Raw genomic sequence first — 18,985 nt, forward strand, 5'->3', positions numbered from 1 at the left:
AGGTTATCCACTTTGGTAGCAAAAACAGGAAGGCAGATTATTATCTGAATGGCTATAAATTGAGAGAGGGGAATGTGCAACGAGACCTGGGTGTCCTTGTACACCAGTCGCTGAAGGTAAGCATGCAGGTGCAGCAGGCGGTGAAGAAGGCAAATGGTATGTTGGCCTTCATAGTGAGAGGATTCGAGTACAGGAACAGGGATGTCTTGCTGCAATTGTACAGGGCCTTGGGGAGACCACACCTGGAATATTGTGTGCAGTTTTGGTCTCCTTATCTGAGGAAGGATGTACTTGCTTATAGAGGGAGTGCAGCGAAGGTTTACCTGACTGATTCCTGGGATGGCTGGACTGACATATGAGGAGAGATTGAGTCGGTTAGGATTATATTCGCTGGAGTTCAGAAGAATGAAGGGGGGATCTCATAGAAACCTATAAAATTCTAACAGGACTGGACAGGGTAGATGCAGGAAGGATGTTCCTGATGGTGGGGGAGTCCAGAACCAGGGGTCACAGTCTGAGGATACGGAGTAGACCATTTAGGACTGAGATGAGGAGAAATTTCTTCACCCAGAGAGTGGTGAGCCTGTGGAATTTGCTACCACAGAAAGTAGTTGAAACCAAAACATTGTATGTTTTCAAGAAGGAGTTAGATAGAGCTCTTGGGGCGAAAGGGATCAAAGGATATGGGGAGAAAGCGGGAGCAGGCTATTGAGTTGGATGATCAGCCATGATCATAATGAATGACGGAGCAGGCTCAAAGGGCTGAATGGCCTACTCCTGCTCCTAGTTTCTATGTGCCCGCTCCCTTTGAGGAGGCGGCAGCTGAGTTGGTGGTTGAGGACAGGAATCACTTCTGTGTGGAAGGGGAGATTGGCCTCTCCCAGTAAGCCCATACAATGAGCCCTCCACGAGTTGATCATACCCTGATATTCTCAGTGAGTGACATGTTGTATTCAACCTGTTCACGAACTAAATCTATCCAATGCTCTCTTATAGGCATCGGCACTAGCTCTACCTTTAATGAGGATTCCGTCACCAAAGACTTGTCACTGTGTTCAGCTGCACCCCCCACCAGGGCAGAGATACATACCTCAGTGGGTCATAGTTCTAGATTAGGCTCAGGGTTACCATGTGGAAATCGCCTCACTCACTGGCAGTAGCAGCCCAGGTCTGTAGCACTCAGAGGACTGCTCAAGAACAGGCACCCACTGGGTCTGAGTCAGATGATGAGCCTGTGGAAATGGCCGTAGCACACGTTTTTTTTTTAATTCATTCATTGGAATGAATGATACTGCCCATCCCTAACTGCCCTTGCTCAGAGGGCATTTAAGAGTCCATCACATTGCTGGAGTCACTTGTAGGCCAGATCAGTTAAGGACGACAGATTTCCTTCCCTAAAGGGCATTAATGAACCAGATGGGTTTTTTACAACAATGGCTTCACGATCATCATTAGACTTTTAATTCCAGATTTTTTTTTATTGAATTCAAATTTCACCATCTGCCGTGGTGGGATTCAAACCCGGGTCCCCAGGAGCATTACCCTGGGTCTCTGGATTACTAGGCTAGTGACAATACCACTCCACCACCACCTCCCCAGGTAAGTGCTGAGGATAAAGAGACAGGCAGCAGAACATTAGAATTGTGAGAGGCAGTGAACAGACTGGAATGAAGGGTGGAGGAGTCTTCTATCTGATATTGTGGCTCTGATGTGTGAGTGCTTCATGGGAAGGGTGGTGGCTGCCTTGGAGGCCCTGGTCCAGCAGGCCCTGCTGGATTTGCACTCGGACCTGCACTCCATCGGTATCGTCGAGATCCATCAGTTGTGAGGCGAGAGGTTGGACGGACACCTTGACCTCACTCCAGGTGCTCCTGCTTTTCAGGGAGTCAAGCAGGGCCCTCAGGTACCCACAGGGAAGCAGACCAGCAGCGATGACACCGGGTCATCCACCCAGGTGACTCCGAGAGTGTTCAGCTGCTCCCAATCCCCTCTGCCTCTAACCCTATCAGCTGCAGCACCACAGGCTCTTCTGTGGCACTTGTCACACAGATGGAGACCCAAAGCAGGTCAGGCCCCTCCAGACCTTGGCTCTCCAGAGGGCACCACCAAGGTCATCACAGACAACAGGGTGTAGCAGTCAGTAGGATGCCTCCACCTCTGCTGTGGAAGTCGGGGATGATGTACCGTTAGGGTTAAAGTAGGAAATACTGAGGTCAATATGGTGGCATGAGTGTTCCTGGGATGCAGCCCACACCCACCTGGCCTCATCATCCTCCTGCCCCTCTCCTCCTCTTCAGAGGAGGTTCCACTGGCGGAATACACTATCCCCATTAGATGGGATACAGAGGAGCAGTGCCTTGAAAATGAGGGAGCTCTGAGCTGCTATACTCAGGGGAACCTTCCAGGGGAGTTGAGGACCTGAGATGCTGAAAGGCCAGCTTGACAATCAAACGCGATGCAAAGAAACTCTGGGACAGCTCTGTACTCACACAGCAACAACTGGTAATGACAGAGAAAGTGCTGCTGCCCCGGGGGCCTTTTATCCTGCCTGTGGATGAGGAAATGATTAAAATGTGATTTCCGACCACCCATTTTGTTCTTGTGGTGAGCTGAAAATCGCACGGACAATGTAAAATCGCAGCCAAATGGCTTTTTAATGGCCTTAATTGGGTCCTTTAATTGTCGGCGGGCACTGCTCCGACTCCCACGCATGCCCGCTGGCCTCAATATTTCACGCATGTGCGATGACGTCGGGGTGCATGCCTGACATTATTTCGTACAATATTATACGTGTTCAGGTTGGGCCCGCGCCTGGCCTCAGATCGCAAGATTCAGGCCGTGTGTCAGACATCGAGAACTCAATCCTACAGAAAGCCGACGGGAGTATAGAAAGTAGGAAGGGTGAAATCAAAATGGAAATTAGGAAAACAAAGAGAGGGCATGAAAGAATATTAATGAGCAAAATCAGGGAGAACCCAAAGATGTTTTATCAATATGTTAAGTGTAAGGGGATAACTAAGGAAAGAGTAGGGCCCATAAAAGACCAAGAAGGTAACCTATGTGTGGAGGCGGAGGATGTGGGTGTGGTTCTTAGTGAATACTTTGCATCTAGCTACATAAAAGAAGAGGACAATGCAGACATTGTAGTTAAGGAGGAGGAGTGTGAAGTATTGGATGTGATAAACATAGGGAGAGAGGAAGTATCAAGGGGATTAGCGTCCTTGAAAGTGGATAAATCACCAGGGCTGGATGAAATGTAACCCAGGCTGTTAAAAGAAGCCAGGGAGGAAATTATGGAGGATCAGACCATCATTTTCCAATCCTCACTGGATGTAGGTGAGGTGCTGGAGAATTGGAGACCTTTGTTTAAAAGGGAGTGAGGGATAGGCTGAATATTTACAGGCCAATCAGTCTGACCTTGGCACTGGGCAAATTATTGGAATCATTTCTGAGAGACAGGATAAACTGTCACTCAGAAATTAATCAAGTCAGCATGGATTTTTTTTTAAGGTAGTGTCTGACTAATTTGATTGAATTTTTTGGGGAAGTAACAAGGAGGTTTGATGAGGGTGGTGCAATTACGTGGATTTTAACAAGGCTTTTGACAAGGTCACACATGGCGGACTGGGTAAAAAATTAAAAGCCCAAGGGATCCAGGGGAATGTATTGGTTCAGTGGCAGGAAACAAAGGGTAATTGTTGACAGGTGTATTTGTGACTGGAAGGCTGTTTCCTGTGAGGCTCCACAGGGCTCAGTACTAGGCCTCCTGCTTTTTGTGGTGTATATTAATGATTTGGACATAAATGTAGGCGGAATGGTCGAGAAGTTTGCAGATGACACAAAAATTGGTTGCTGGTGAGGAGGATAGCTATAGACTGCAGGAAGGTAACAATGGTTTGCTCAGGTGGACAGAAAAGTGGCAAATGGAATTCAACCCAGAGAAATGTGAGGTGATGCATTTGGAGAGGTCAAACCAGGCAAAGGATTACACAATAAATGGGAGGATACTGACAGGTGTAGAGGGGCCTTAGAGTGAATGTCCTCAGATCTCTGAATGTAGCAGGACAGCTTGATAAGATGGAGAAGGCAGCATATGGAATCCTTTCATTTATTAGCTGAGGTGTAGAATATAAGAGCGGGGAGGTTATGCTGGAACTGTATAAAACATTAGTTAGGTCACAACTAGAGTACTGTGTGCAGTCCTAGTCACCACATTACAGGAAGGATGTGATTGTATTCGAGAGGATACAGAGGAGATTTACGAGGATGTTGCCAGGACTGGAAAATTGCAGCTATGGGGAAAGATTGGAAAGGCTGGGGTTGTTCTCCTGGGAACAGAGGAGGCTGAGGGGAGATTTGATTGAGATGTACAAAATTGTGAGGGACCTGGATAGAGTGACTGGGAAAGGCCGATTTACTTTCGCAGAGAGGTCAGTGACTAGGGGGCAGAGATTTACAGCAATTGGGAGAAGGATTAGAGGGGAGATGAGGAAAAGAATTTTAACCCAGAGGATTGTGGATGTCTGGGGCTCACTGACTGAAAGGGTGGTAGACGCAGAAACCCTCAACACATTTAAAAGGTGTCTGGACATGGACCTCAAGCGCTGTAACCTGCAGGGCTACGGACCAAAGGCTGGAAAGTGGGAATAGGCTTTCAGCAGAGAGGATGAGCCAAGTGGCCTCTTTCTGCATCATAAACTATCTATGATTCCATGATTCTAACACAAGGGCATAGTCTTAGGATAAGGGGTCAATCATTCAGGACTGAGATGAGGAGAAATAGCTTCACTCAAAGGGTTGTGAATCTTTGGAATTCTCTGTCCCAGGGGGTTGTGGAGGCTCCGTCGCTGAATACATTTAAGCCGGGGCTAGACAGATTTTTGCTCACTCAGGGAATCAATAGATACGGGAACAGGGATGCAATGAAGTTGAGCCAGAAGATCAGCCATAATTGTACTGAATGGCGGAACAGGTAAGGGTTGTATGGTCTACTCCTGTTTCTATTTCTTGTGCTCTTATCGTTACTGAGGCTAGCTTTTTATTCATTAATTTAATTTAAATGTCCCCTTTTTGCTGTAATGGGATCTGACCTCTTTGGAGTATTTTCTAGGCTAAAATTTGGGTACCTTCGCACTATGCTACACTGCTAACTCCAGATGCTTCCTGAACTGAAGGAGAAGTTGTGGGGAAGAAGAGGAAAAGCTTGTGCTGAATTACCTGTATGGAACAGATCCCTTCAGTGAGGATGAAATTTTTCACAACTGTATTGCAGCTTGGAGTTCTCTGCGTAACTGGAAACAGAAACATAGCAATGACGATTCTTTGTAAAGATATATATTACCAGATTCTATCTAATATCTGCACAGGAGCTGCAGCTGTAGTGAAAGGAACCAGTGCTTAGTAACGATGGTCAGAGTTTTCCAGCCCCCTGCCCCGCTGCTACTGTGTGTGATGGGTTCCCCCGCAATGGGGCCGGGGAGCCACTAACACCTCCATTCACATCGGCGGGACCAGAAGATCTCGCCGGTGTGAGGGGTTGGAAAATTCCGGCCTATGGTTTTATTCCATAAACGACAAGGAGAACTTATCCTGTAATTTTAAATTTTATTTAGCAACAGACTGGAAGAATTAGTTCTTATGTGAAAGGTCACTGGCCTGAAATGTCAACCCTATTTCTTTTGCCACTGATGCTGCCTGACCTGCTGAGCATTTCCAACATGTTTTTGTTTTTATTAGAGGAAGAAGTAGTTCAGGAACGATCGAGTGCATGTGGTTTAATGGAGAGATGGCATAGAATAGAATCATAGAATGAATGGAGGAGGCCATTTGGTCTGATATGTCATTGCCAGCTTCTCACCTATTCCCATTCATCCATACGAACATACGGATTAGGAGCAGGATTAGGCCACTCGGCCCCTCGAGCCTGCTCCGCCATTTAATAAGATCATGGCTGATCTGATAGTAACCTGAAACCTGCATCCAGCCTAGTCCCGATAACCTTTCTCCCACTTGCTTACCAAGAATCTATCCGCCCCTGCCTTAAAAATATTCAAAGACTCTGCTTCCACCGCCTTTTGAGGAAGAGAGTTCCAAAGGCTCATGACCCTCTGAAACAAAAAATTTCTCCTCGTCTCTGTCTTCAATGGGCGACCCCTTATTTTTAAGCAGTGACTCCCTAGTTCTAGATTCTCCCACAAGAGGAAACATCTTCTCCACACTCACCCTGTCAAGACCCCTCAGGTTCTTAACACATTTCAATCAAGTTGCCTCTTACTCTTCTAAACTCCAGCAGATACAAAACTTGCTTGCCTTTTTCATCTAGCCCTGTAACTTTTTTATCTCTTGAGATAATTATCCAAGTCACAATGGAATCTCGAGCGACACATTCCAGATCTTAACTGCTCGCTGCCTGAGAGTTACTAACTGGGAGTTCAAAATTATTTTATTATAAGTTAATCAACTCTTGCTTGAGATCATAACGACAGACATGGAGGTTTGACGCAGCAGGACAAAATAGTTTGGCAGAATACATATCCAATATTTATGTTTCAGACAGAGGGAAAGGGAAGGCTTGTTCAATGACTGCACAATTTCAATTGCATGGCACCTGCGGACAAACTTGTGGATTGTTCTCTCTGACCAACATCGCATGCTCAAAACTGAACACACTTAAATTTCTAGATCAAGGATGTCATTGAGTAGCAGCAGAGCACACTGAGGGGAGAGGGTGACAATGGGGAGTTAATAATAGATAAGGAAATGGTAGATGAAATGAACAAGTATTTTGCCTCTGTCTTCACTACAGAGGATACGAAAAAAAAATTCCAGTAATAGCTGTAAATCAGGAGGTGGAAGGGAGAGAGGAACTTGGTGAAATTACCAGAAAATGAACTGGACTAGCCATATAAATACTATGGCTACAATAGCAGGTCAGAGGCTAGGAATCATGTGATGAGTAACTCACCTGACTCCCCAAAGTCTGTCCACCATCTACAAGGCACAAGTCAGGAGTGTGCTGGAATACTCCCCACTTGCCTAGATGAGTGCAGCTCCCACAACACTCAAGAAGCTTGACACCATCCAGGACAAAGCAGCCTGCTTGGTTGGCACCACATCCACAAACATTCACTCTCTCCACCACCAACACACAGTGACTGCAGTGTGTACCATCTACAAGATGCACTGCGGGAATTCACCAAGGCTCCTTAGACAGCACCTTCCAAACCCATGAGCACTACCATCTAGAAGGACAAGGGCAGCAGATAGATGGGAACATGTGACTCCAGACCCACAGCAATTCAGTTGACTCTTAACTGGCCTCTGAAATGGCTTAGCAAGTCACTCAGTTGACAAGGACAATAAATGATGGCCTAGCCAGCGACACCCCCAACCCATGTATGAATAAAAAAAATCTTGTCAAGACAGTTTAGGTCAAGTCACCCCTCACTCTTCTAAACTCCAGTAGAAACATGTCGATCCTGTCCAACCTATTCTCATTCCAGCACTCAATCTAGTAAATCTCCTCGGAACTGCCTCCAACACATTTATATCCTTCCTTAAATAAGGAGGCCAAAACTGCAACAGTATTCGAGGTGCAGTCTCACCAATGCCCTGTATAACTGAAGCATAACATCCTTACTTTATGTTCAATTCCTCTTGACAGCAATCTATTAGCCTTCTTAATTACTTTTTGTACCTGCATACTAATTTTTGTGCCCCATGCACAAGAACACCTAGATCCCTCTGTACATCGGAATTCTGCTGTCACCCACTGTTTATTTCCAACATTATACTCCATCTGCCAGATTTTTGCCCACTCACTCAACCTAGCTGTATCTGTCTGCAAACTCCTTATGTCTTCTTCACATCATACTTTCTTACCTATCTTTGTGTCATCTGAAAATTTAGCTACCATGTCTTTGCTCTCCTCATCTAAGTCATTGATATAAATTGTAAAAGGTTGAGGCTCCAGCACAGACCCTTGCAGGACTCCAATCATCACATCCTGCCAATCAGAAAAAGACCCATTTATGCATACTCTCTGTTTACTGCCAGCCAGCCAATCTCCTATCCATGCCAATATGATATCCGCTACACCATGAACTTTTATTTCCCACAATAACCTTTGATGTGGCTATAGTTTCCTGTTTTCTGCTTCTCTCCCTTCTGGAATAGAGGGGTTATATTGGCTACTTTCCAGTCTGATGGAACCTTCCCAGAATCTAGGGAATTTTGGAAAATTAACACCAGCGCATCTACTACCTCACTAGCCACCCCTTTTCAGACCCTAGGATGAAGCCCTTCAGGAGCCGGAGACTTGTCAGCCCACAGCTCCATCAGTTTGCTCCATACTGCTTCCCTAGTGATTGTTTATTTTTTCATTCACGGGATATGGGCTTCGCTGGCTGGGCCAGCATTTATTGCCCATCCCTAATTGCCCTTGAGAAGGTGGTGGTGAGCTGCCTTCTTGAACCACCACAGTCCATGTGGTGTAAGTACACCCACAGTGCTGTTAGGAAGGGAGTTCCAGGATTTTGACCCAGTGATAGTGAAGGAACGGCGATATATTTACAAGTCAGGATGGTGAGTGACTTGGAGGGGAACTTCCAGGTGGTGATGTTCCCATCTATCTGCTCCCCTTGTCCTTCTAGATAGTAGTGGTCATGTGTTTGGAAGGTATGACTCCATCCAGTGAAGAGTTTTCCCCCCGATTCCCATTAACTTCAGTTTTTCTGGGGCTCCTTGAAGCCACACTCGGTCAAATGATACCTTGCTGTCAAGGGCAGTCACTCTCACCTGAGTGTGTGTGTGGGAGAGAGAGTGAGCGATTGAGTTTGGGGAGAGAAAGATAGGGGTGATTGACTGTGGGAGAGCGAGTGAATGAATGTGGGGGAGACAGAGATATGAGTGAGTGAGAGGGAGAGAGAGAGCAATGAGTGTGGAAGATAAAACTGTCTACATACAATGTTAATTGGGAGAATGTGAGGCACATCTGACCTCGGCTGCTGCTGTAGACTGAGTACAAAATCATGGGGTTACTACATCACATCTTGTCTCGGTGGTAATGACTGATAGCAGTTTAAGATATTAACCCTTAAAGGTACATGTACCTCATATCATTACAGTATTAAATGAATAATTTGCACCTGTCTTTACCAAGGAAGAGGATGCTGCACAGGTTATGGTGAAAGAAAGGTAATTCAGATTTAAATTTGCGAAGGAGGAGATATATGGCTGGATTTTCCGCACCCTCCTGCTGCCGGGATCTTCCGGTCCTGCCGCAAGTCAATGGACTTCTGGCTGGGGCACCGCCTCACCCGCGGCAGGTCCCACCCATGATGGGGCTGGAAAATCCCGGCCATGGACTGTATCCCTTAAAGTTGATAAGGGGAGATGGTGTTGTAGTGGTATAGTTTTAAAAATCCATTCATCGGATGTGGGTGTTGCATTTATTGCCCATCCCTAATTTCCTTTGAGAAGATGGTGGTGATATGCCTCCTTTAACCAGTGCAGTCCATATGTTGTAGGAGCACCCGCAGTGCTGTTAGGGGCCGTGGGGAGTTCCAGGATTTTGACCCAGCGACATTGAAGGAACGGCGATGTAGTTCCAATCAGGATGGCATGTGGTTTTGAGTGGTGTTCCCATGCATCTTTTGCCCTTGTCCTTCTAGGTGGTAGAGGTCGAGGGTTTGGAAGCTGCTTTCAAAGGAGCCTTGGTGAATTGCTTCTGTGCATCTTGTAAATAGTATACACTGCTGCCCCTGTGTTGGTGGTGGAGGGAGTGGGTTTTGAGGGTGGTGTAGATGGGGTGCCAATCAAATGGGCTGCTTTTTCTGGATGGTGTCAAGCTTCTTGAGTGTTATTGGAGCTGCACTCATCCAGGCAAGTGGAGAATATTCCATCACACTCCTGACTTGTGCCTTGTAGATAGTGGACAGGTTTTGGGGAGTCAGGAGGTGAGTTACTCTCCATCGAATTTCTAGCCTCTTATGTGCTCTTGTAGCCACAGTATTTATATGGCTAGTCCAGTCAGTTTCTGGTCAATGGAAACCCCCAGGATGTTGATAGTGGGGAATTTAACAATGGCAATGCCATTGAATGTGAAGGGGAAATGGTTAGATTCTCTTGTTGGAGATGGTCATTTCCTAGCACTTGTGTGGCACAAATGTTAATGTCACTGGACTAGTAATAGAAACCCAAGTTAATGTTTGGGAACATGGGTTCAAATCCCACCATAGCAGCTGGTGGAATTTAAATTCCATTGAAAAAAATTCTGGAATTGAAAGGTAGCCTCAGTAATGGTGACCATGATCATTGATTGTCAGAAAAACCTCACTAATGTTCTTTAGGGAAGGAAATCTATCGTCCTTACCTGGTCTGGTCTGCGTGTGACTCCAGATCCGCAGCAATGTGGTTGACTCTTAATGGTTCTCAAGGGATGGGCAACAGACATTGGCCTTGCCAGTGACACCACATCCAAGGAACAAATAAAAAAGGCACCAAAATTGATGAGATATTCCCAAGGATACTGAAAGAAGTGAGAGTGGAAATTGCAGAGGAACTGGCCATAATTTTCTAATCTTCCTTAGACTCATGGGTGGTGCCAGGGGCCTGGACCCTTTGACCCTTTATTTTGATCCTTGTCCATAAAAAGGTGTAACTACAGGCCAGTCACATTAACCTCAGTGCTGGGGAAGCTTCTAGAACCAATATTTTGGGACAAAATGAATAGTCACTTGGGTGAATGCGGGCTAATTAAGGAAAGCAAGTATGCATTTGTTAAGGGCAAATCATGTTTACCTAACTTGCTGAAGTTTTTGATGAAGTAATAGAGAGGGTTGATGAGGGTAACTCTGGTAGATGTGGTGTACGTGGGCATCCAAAAGGCCAAAGTGCTGTACAACAGGTTTGTGGGCAAAGTTATAGCTTGTGGAATTATGCCCTGTACTCCAAGGTCTTGGTCATTAATATGTACAATGAAGAGCAAGAGTCCTAACACCAGCCCCTGGGGAACTCCACTACAAACCTTCCCCAGTCTGAAAAACATCCATTGACCACTATTCTCTGTTTCCTTTCAACGTGTCAATTTTGTATCCAGGTTGCTACTGTCCCATTTATTTCAGGAGTTATAACTTTGCTCACAAATCTGTTGTGTAGCACTTTGGCTCCTAGGATCTTAAAAGAAATGGCTAGTGAGATAGTTGATGCATTGGTTTTAATTTTCCAAAATTCCCTAGATTCAGAGAAGGTTCCATCAGATTGGAAAATAGCAAATGTAACTCCTTTATTCAAAAAGGAAGGGAGACAGGAAACTATCGGCCAGTTAGCTTAACATAGGGGAAATGTTAGAAGCTGTTATTAAAGACATTATAGCAGGGCACCTAGATAAATTCAAGGTAATCAGGCAGAGTCAACATGGGTTTTGTTCAGGGAAGTCATGTTTAACCAATTTATTAGAGTTCTTTGAGATGTAACATTTGGTGTGGATAAGGGTGAACCGGTGGATGTGCTGTACTTGGATTTCAAGAAGGCATTTGAAAAGGTGCCACATCAAACATTATTGTGGAAAATAAAAGCTCATGGTGTAGGGGGTAACATATTGGCATTGGCTAGCTAACAGGAAACAGAGAGTCAGCATAAATGTATCATTTTATGGTTGGCAGGATGTAACGAGTGGTGTGCCACAGGGATCAGTGCTGGGCCTCAACTTTTTACAATTTATATAAATGACTTGGATGAAGGGACTGAAGGTATGGTTGCTAAATTTGCTAATGATACAAAGATAGGTAGGAAAGTAAGTTTTGAAGGGGACATAGGGAGACTACAAAGGGATATAGATAGGTTAAGTGAGTGAGAAAAGTGTAGCAAATGGAGTATAATGTGGGAAGTTGTGCAATTGTCCATTTTGGCAGGAAGAATATAAAAGAAGCATATTATCACAGAATCACAGTGCAGAAGAGGCCCTTCGGCCCATCGAACCTGCACCGACATGAGAAACACCTGACCTACCTACCTAATCCCATTTACCAGCACTTGGCCCATAGCCTTGAACGTTATGACGTGCCAAGTGCTCATCCAGGTACTTTTTAAAGGATGTGAGGCAACCCGCCTCCACCACCCTCCCAGGCAGCGCATTCCAGACCGTCACCACCTTCTGGGTAAAAACGTTTTTCCTCACATCCCCCCCTAAACCTCCTGCCCCTCACCTTGAACTTATGTCCCCTTGTGACTGACTCTTCAAGTAAGGGGAACAACTGCTCCCTATCCACCCTGTCCATGCCCCTCATAATCTTGTACACCTCGATCAGGTCGCCCCTCAGCCTTCTCTGCTCCAATGAAAACAACCCAAGTCTATCCAACCTCTCTTCATAACTTAAATGTTTCATCCCAGGCAACATCCTGGTGAATCTACTCTGCACCCCCTCCAGTGCAATCACATCTAAATGATGAGAGATTGCAGAGCTCTGAGATCCAGAGGGATCCAGGTGTCCTAGTACATGAATCACAAAAGGTCAGTATGCAGGTACAGCAAGTAATTGGGAAAGCTGATAGAATGTTATTGTTTATTGCGAGGGGAATTGATTATAAAAGTAGGGAGGTTATGCTTCACTTATACAAGGCATTTATGAGAGCACATCTGGAGTATTATGTACAGTACTGGTCTCCTTACTTAAGGAAGGATGTAAATGCATTGGAAACAGTTCAGAGGTTTACCAGACTAATACCAGGAATGGGCGGATTGTCTTATGAGGGAAGGTTGCACAGGTTAGGCTTGTATCCACTGGAGTTTAGAAGAGTAAGAGGCGACTTGATTGAAACATATAAGATCTTGAGGGGACTTGATAGGGTGGATGTGGAAAAGATGATTCCTCTTGTGGGAGAATCTAGAACTAGGGGTCACTGTTTAAAAATAAGGGGTCACCCATTTAGGACAGAGATGAGGAGAATTTTTTTCTCTCAGAGGGTTGTGAGTCTTTGGAACTCTCTTCCTCAAAAGGTGGTGGAAACAGAGTCTTTGAACATTTTTCAAGGCAGTGCGAGATAGATTCTTGATTAACAAGGGGGTGAAAGGTTATCGGGGGTGGCAGGAATGTGTAGTTGAGAATGCATTCAGGTCAGCCATGATCTTATTGAATGGCGGAGCAGGCTCGAGGGGCCGAGTGGCCGACTCCTGCTCTTAATTTGTATGTTCAAATGTTTGTATTCAGTTCCCAGCTTTGGTCACTTTGCGACATGTCTCTGTAAAGACCATCATATCATACTCATTTATTTCTATTTGTGCTACCAATTCATCCATCTTATTATGAATGCTGTGAACTTTCAGATAAAGAGCCTTTGATTCTGTCTTTTTGCCATTTTTCTCTACTTTGACCCTATTTACTGGTGCACTGTTATGTTTCTATGCTCTATCGCTTCCTGCTTATCATTACCCATATTGTTACCTTGCACTATTGCCTTTTCCTTTCTGATTAACTTTCTAAATCTCCTCCCATATGAATCCTCCTGCTTCACTATTTAGCTTAAATCATTCTCTACAGCCTTAGTTTCATGAGTTGCCGGGATCCTGATCCCTGTACGGTTTGTGAAGCCCATCCCAACAGCTTCCTCTTTCCTCAGTACTGGTGTCAGTGCCCCATGAATAGAAACCCATTTCTCCCATACCAATATTTGACCTTGTTTACCTTATGCTAATCTGCTGTTGGCTCAGGTAGTGATTTTAATTTAGCTGTGGCAGCTCTTACTCCCTTAGCAGAACCTTTTTCTTAATTCAACCTGTCGTTCGTACCTATGCGGACTCCAACAACTGGATCCTTTCCCTCCCCCTCCAAGTTCCTCTCCAGCCCAGAGGAGATGTCCTTATTCTTGGTACCTTTGGGACACACACTCTTGGCTGCAGAGAACAGTTTCTATCCCCCTAACTGTTCTGCCTCATAATATTGCAATCTTTTTCCTACCCCAACTTGAATGGTCCCTGTACCATGGTGCTGTGGCCAGACACTCATCCTTACTACAGTGCCTCTCTCGTCCACATAAACTACAAGAATCTCAAAACTGTTGAAACATAGAAATATAGAAACTAGGAGCAGGAGTAGGCCATTCGGCCCTTCGAACCTGCTCCACCATTCATTATGATCATGGCTGATCATCCAAGTCAATAGCCTGCTCCCGCTTTCTCCCCATACCCTTTGATCCCTTTCGCCCCAAGAGTTTACCTAACTCCTTCTTGAAAACATACAATGTTTTGGTCTCAACTACTTTCTGTGGTAGTGAATTCCACAGGCTCACCACTCTCTGGGTGAAGAAATTTCTCATCTCAATCCTAAATGGTCTACCCCGTATCCTCAGACTGTGACCCCTGGTTCTGGACTCCTCCCACCATCGGGAACATCCTTCCTGCATCTACCCTGTGTAATCCTGTTAGAATTTTATAGGTTTCTATGAGATTGCCCCTCATTCTTCTGAACTCCAGCGAATATAATCATAATCGACTCAATCTCTCCTCATATGTCAGTCCCGCCATCCCAGGAATCAGTCGGGTAAACCTTCACTGCACTCCCTCTATAGCAAGTACATCCTTCCTCAGATAAGGAGACCAAAACTGCACACAATATTCCAGGTGTGGTCTCACCAAGGCCCTGTACAATTGCAGCAAGACATCCCTGTTCCTGTATCGAATCCTCTGGCTATGAAGGCCAACATACCATTTGCCTTCTTTACCGCCTGCTGCACCTGCATGCTTACCTTCAGTGACTGGTGTACAAGGACACCCAGGTCTCGTTGCACATTCCCTCTCTCAATTTATAGCCATTCAGATAATAATCTGCCTTTCTGTTTTTGCTACCAAAATGGATAACCTCACATTTATCCACATTATACTGCATCTGCCATGCATTTCCCCACTCACTCAGCTTGTCCAAATCACACTGAAGCATCTCTGCATCCTCCTCACAGCTCACCCTCCCACCCAGCTTTGTGTCATCTGCAAATTTGGAGATATTACATTTTAATTCCCTCATTTAAATCATTAATATATATTGTGAATAACTGGGGTCTCAGCACCGATCCCTGCGGTACCCCACTAGTCACTGCCTGCCATTTGGAAAAAGACCCGTTTATTCCTACTCTTTGTTTCCTGTCTGCCAACCAGTTTTCTATCCATCTCAATACACTCCCCCCAATCCCATGCGCTTTAATTTTACACGCCAATCTCTTATGTGGGACTTTGTCGAAAGCCTTCTGAAAGTCCAAATAAACCACCTCTACTGGCTCCCCCTCATCAACTCTACTAGTTACATCCTCGAAAAATTCCAGTAGATTTGTCAAGCGTGATTTCCCTTCCGTAAATCCATGCTGACTCTGTCCGATTCTGCCACTGTTTTCCACATGCTCAGCTATTAAATCATTTATAATGGACTCTAGAATCTTTCCCACAACCGACATCAGGCTGACTGGTCTATAATTCCCTGTTTTCTCTCTGCCTCTCTTTTTAAATAGTGGGGTTACATTAGCTACCCTCCAATCTGTAGGAACTGTTCCAGAGTCTATAGAATCTCAGAAGATGACCACCAATGCATCCACTATTTCTAGGGCCACTTCCTTAAGTACTCTGGGATGTAGATTATCAGGCCCCGGGGACTTATCAGGCCCCGGGGACTTATCGGCCTTCAATCCCATCAATTTCCCCAACACCATTTCCCTACTAATACTGATTTCTTTCAGTTCCTCCCTCCCTGTGTTCCCCAACATTTCTGGTATGTTATTTGTGTCCTCCTTTGTGAAGACAGAACCAAAGTATGTATTTAGTTGGTCAGCCATTTCTTTGTTCCCCATTATAAATTCCCCTGTTTCTGACTGTAAGGGACCTACATTTGTCTTCACCAATCTTTTTCTCTTCACATACCTATAGAAACTTTTACAGTCAGTTTTTATGTTCCCTGCAAGCTTACTCTCATACTCTATTTTCCCCTCCTAAATCAATCCTTTGGTCCTCCTTTGCTGAATTCTATACTGCTCCCAATCCTTATGTCTGTTGTTTTTTCTGGCCAATTTGTCTGCCTCTTTCTTGCATCTAATACTATCTCTCATTTCCCTTAAAAAGCCATGGTTTGGCCACCTTTACGCCAGACAAGAATAAACAATTGTTGCAGTTCACCCATGTGCTCTTTGAATGTTTGCCATTGCGTATCCACCGTCATCCCTTTCAGTAACGTTTCCCAATCCATCATAGCCAACTTGCGTCTCATACCATCGTAGTTTCCTTTATTAACTTTCAGGACCCAAGTCTCAGAATCAAATACGTCACTCTCCGTCTTGATGAAGAATTCTATCATATTATGGTCGCTCATCCCCAAGGGGCCTCCTACAACTAGATTGCCAATTATTCCTTTCTCATTACACAATACCCGGTCTAGGATGGCTTGTTCTCTCGTTGGTTCCTCAATGTATTGGTCCAGAAAAACATCCCGTATACACTCCAGGAATTCCTCCTCTACGGTATTGTTACTAATTTGATTTGCCCAATCTATATGCATATTAAAGTCACCCATAATTACAGCTGTTCCTTTATTTGAGCAAGTGCATGGCCTGGGGCTCCTCCAATGCTGCCCATATCTGCCTCACGTGTAGTCACACCCTCCTGTCCTTGACCACACCTGATTTGCCTCACTTGATTTACATAGACAATGGCTACTATAAATATGGTCAAAGGAATTTACAGTGAGAAATGTTGATACAAATAAGGATTTCTGTACAGGGAATGTGTACAGGATACAAGATTTTTAATTTGAAGATTTACACTTCCATTTGGAGTGAAAAAATACTTGAAAAAGAAAAATTTGAAAAGTGCCAAATGACTTCCTTCAATGCTATATTATTCTGATTGAAAATGAAGATTTTTCTTACCGTAACAAGCAAAGCAGCAGCTGTCTCTAACTGGGTGTTCCCAGCCACCAGTCTGAGGGAGAAAATACATAGAGTTAGAAAAAATAACATAATTCACCTTTCTCCACAATTACAATTGTCCACCTCCTATGAATAGGAGACAACCACAGGAACAAAGGGCGCGCAAGGACACCAGACTGAGATGGAGACCAAATGAGTAGCAAATTAGGTTCACGTGGTAAGTTCTGGTAAGCCCATTTCAAGTTTTAACAAGAGATTAAGAATCAAGACCTGACATAATATTAACCTTCAAGTAAGTTAGGTTAGTTTGCTAAACAGAGAACTGAATGGAGTGGCAGTTATCTGTCAGTAACCTGAAAGCAGTTGGCTCATGTGGTGTCAGTTACTATAGCAGGAAGCTAAACTAGCTATGACTCATCAGAGGGTCTGTAAAAGAGATAGGCTTTTCAAACTGCATGATCAGTAATGGGCGCACAAGGAGAGAGGCAACTACGCTAACGTGAGATGGAGACTGAGTGAGTAGCCAATTAGGTTCACATGAGCATTCAGTGGATGAGGGAAAGAGTTTAGTATACATAGGAATTATTCTAAATTAATTAAATGAGTAATTAAATTCAGTTAACTAAATAACATAAGTAACAATGGCAGGACTGGTGTTATGTTGCAGCTGTGGAATGTGGATGCTTTTGAATGCCAAGGCAATCCAGGGCAAACACATCTGCAGAAAGTGTAAGCAGCTACAATAATTCTCTATCAGGATTATTGACCTGGAAGCTGAACTGCAGGCACTGCGCAATATAAGGTAGGGGGGAGAAATACTTGGACACTTTGTTCCAGAAGATGGTCATGACTCTTAGAATAGGATCGACTGTTTTGATCTTCAGTAGGAGACAGGAGGATGTGACCATGAGTCAGGAAGGTAAAGGGACTGAGCAGACAGTAGTGGAGGAGCCTCAGACTTTGTAATTGTCAAACAGGTTTGAGGTGATCACAACCTATGTGGATGAAAGTGAGGCCTGCAAGGTGGGTGAGCAGGCTGGCCATGGCACCATGGTACAGGAAGCCGTTCAAGCCAGGGGAACAAACAGGAATGTAGTGGTGATAGGGAACAGTATAGTGAGGGGGATCGACACTGTTCTCTGCAGCAAAAAGCGAGAGTTCAGAAGGCTGCGTTGCCAATTGGTGCCAGGGTTCGGGACATCTACTCAGGGTTGGAGAGGAACTTGCAGTGGGAAAGGGAGGATCCTGTTGTTGTGGTCCATGTAGGTACTAACAACATAGGCAGAACAAGGAAGAAAGTTCTGCAGAGTCAGTATGAGGAGCTAGGTGCCAAATTAAGAAGCAAAACCTCAAAGGTAATAATCTCTGGACCACTTATTTACCCTATGCCAGGTGAAAATTGGCATAGGGTAAATAAGATCAGAGAGATGAATGTGTGGCTCAAAGACTGAGTGGGAGAAGTGGGTTCCGGCTTGTGGGGAACTGGCACCAGTACTGGGAAAAGTGGGGGCTGTGCCGTTGGGGTGGCTTACACGTGAACTGTGCTGGGATGAGTGTCCTTGTGAATTGCATAACTATGGAAGTAGGGAGGGATTCAAATTAAACAAGGGGTGGTGTGGGATCAAGCTTGGGTAGATATGGCAAACCAAGGGATAGATTCACAGCAAGAGACCATAATAGTAATATGGGGAGTGAGGGTCATGGAATAGCAGGAAGGGCAGAGAGATAAAGCTAGATAAAGAATACACCAATAGTCAAGACTAGATGCTGCAAAAGTAACAAAAAGACAAAACTAAAGGCTCTGTATATGAATGTGTGTTGCATTCATAACAAAGTGAATGAATTGATAGCACACATTGAAGTAAATAAATATAATCTGATAGCCATTACGGACACATGGCTGCAGGATGACAAGGATTAGGTCCTGAATATCGAGCGGTATAAGATATTCAAGAAGAATAGGAAGCCAGATAAAGGTGGAGAGGTAGCACTGTAGATCATGGATGGCATTGGCACAATAGTTAGCGATGAACTTGGTTCAGGTGATCAGGATGTAGAATAGGTTTGGGTGGAGATGAGAAAT

The sequence above is a fragment of the Cetorhinus maximus genome, chromosome 2 (genome assembly GCF_964194155.1).
Source record: "Cetorhinus maximus chromosome 2, sCetMax3.hap1.1, whole genome shotgun sequence".
Taxonomy (NCBI): domain Eukaryota; kingdom Metazoa; phylum Chordata; class Chondrichthyes; order Lamniformes; family Cetorhinidae; genus Cetorhinus; species Cetorhinus maximus.